The sequence below is a fragment of the Chiloscyllium plagiosum genome, chromosome 21 (assembly GCF_004010195.1).
Source record: "Chiloscyllium plagiosum isolate BGI_BamShark_2017 chromosome 21, ASM401019v2, whole genome shotgun sequence".
NCBI lineage: Eukaryota > Metazoa > Chordata > Chondrichthyes > Orectolobiformes > Hemiscylliidae > Chiloscyllium > Chiloscyllium plagiosum.
In genome coordinates this window covers 25,404,931-25,406,729 of record NC_057730.1, presented here as the reverse complement: position 1 = coordinate 25,406,729, position 1,799 = coordinate 25,404,931, and the positions used below count along the sequence as shown (strand labels likewise).

At 56.0% G+C, this 1,799-nt stretch overlaps 1 protein-coding gene across 1 annotated transcript in view; it reads right to left on the bottom strand.

Annotated features, from left to right (window-relative positions):
• rgs11 (regulator of G protein signaling 11) overlaps window positions 1-1,799 on the bottom strand; it is a 150,122-nt gene that overhangs the window by 48,251 nt on the left and 100,072 nt on the right. The gene's annotated exons all lie outside the window — the stretch shown is intronic.

Genomic DNA, 1,799 nt, shown 5'->3' with positions numbered 1-1,799 from the left:
CCTTGGAGGGAAGTAAGGGGGGAGGTGTGGGCGCAAGTTTTGCATTTCTTGCGGTTGCAGGGGAAGGTTCTGGGACTGGAGGTTGGGTTGGTGGGGGGTGTGGACCTGACGAGGGAGTCACAGAGGGAGTGATCTTTTCGGAATGCTGATAGGGGAGGGGAGGGAAATATATCCCTGGTGGTGGGGTCCATTTGGAGGTGGCGGAAATGACGACGGATGATATGATGTATATGGAGGTTGGTCGGGTGGTAGGTGAGGACGAGTGGGGTTCTGTCCTGGTGGCGATTGGAGGGGCGGGGCTCCAGGGCGGAGGAGCGGGAAGTGGAGGAGATGCGGTGGAGAGCATCGCCGATCACGTCTGGGGGGAAATTGCGGTCTTTGAAGAAGGAGGCCATCTGGGTTGTACGGTATTGGAACTGGTCCTCCTAGGAGCAGGTGCAGCAGAGACGAAGGAATTGTGAATATGGGATGGTGTTTTTACAGGGGGCAGGTTGGGAGGAAGTGTAGTCTAGGTAGCTGTGGGAGTTGGTCGGTTTATAGTAAATGTCCGTTTTGATTCGGTCGCCCGAGACAGAAATGGAGGGGTCTAGGAAGGAGAGGGAGGAGTCTGAGACAGTCCAGGTAAATTTGAGGTCGGGGTGGAAGATGTTGGTAAAGTGGATGAACTGTTCAACCTCCTCATGGGAGCACGAGGCAGCGCCGATAAAGTCATCGATGTAGCAGAGGAAAAGGTGGGGGGTGGTGCAAGTGTAGCTGTGGAAGATGGATTGTTCCACATATCCTACGAAGAGGCAGGCATAGCTGGGGCCGATGCGGGTGCCCATGGTGACTCCTTTGGTTTGGAGGAAGTGGGAGGATTGGAAAGAGAGGTTGTTCAGAGTGAGGACCAGTTCAGCCAGTCGAAGGAGGGTGTCAGTGGAAGGGTACTGGTTGGTACGGCGGGAAAGGAGGAAGCGGGGGGCCCCAAGGGATCCTTCCATATCCGCCACAAAAAAAACACAAAGGGCTTTGATACAGTCCATCTTCCACAGCTACACTGGCACCAGCCCCCACCTTTTCCTCCGCTACATCGATGACTGTATCGGCGCTGCCTCGTGCTCCCACGAGGAGGTTGAACAGTTCATCCACTTTACCACCTTCCACCCTGACCTCAAATTTATCTGGACTATCCCAGACTACTCACTCCCCTTCCTAGACCTCTCCATTTCTGTCTCGGGCAACCGAATCAACACGGACATTTACTATAAACCGACCAACTCCCACAGCTACCTAGACTACACCTCCTCCCACCCTGCCCCCTGTAAAAACGCCATCCCATATTCACAATTACTTCGTCTCCGCCGCACCTGCTCCCAGGAGGACCAGTTCCAATACCGAACAACCCAGATAGCCTCCTTCTTCAAAGACCGCAATTTCTCCCCAGACGTGATCGGCGATGCTCTCCACCGCATCTCCTCCACTTCCCGCTCCTCCGCCCTGGAGCCCCGCCCCCTCCAATCACCACCAAGATAGAACCCAACTGGTCCTCACCTACCACCCCACCAACCTCCATATACATCGTATCATCCTTCGTCATTTCCACCACCTCTAAACGGACCCCACCACCAGGGATATATTTCCCTCCCCTCCCCTATCAGCATTCCGAAAAGACCACTCTCTCCGTCACTCCCTCGTCAGGTCCACACCCCCCACCAACCCAACCTCCAGTCCCAGAACCTTCCCCTGCAACCGCAAGAAATGCAAAACTTGCGCCCACACCCCCCCCCCCCCCCCCCCCTCCCCCCCACGCCCCCGCGCAT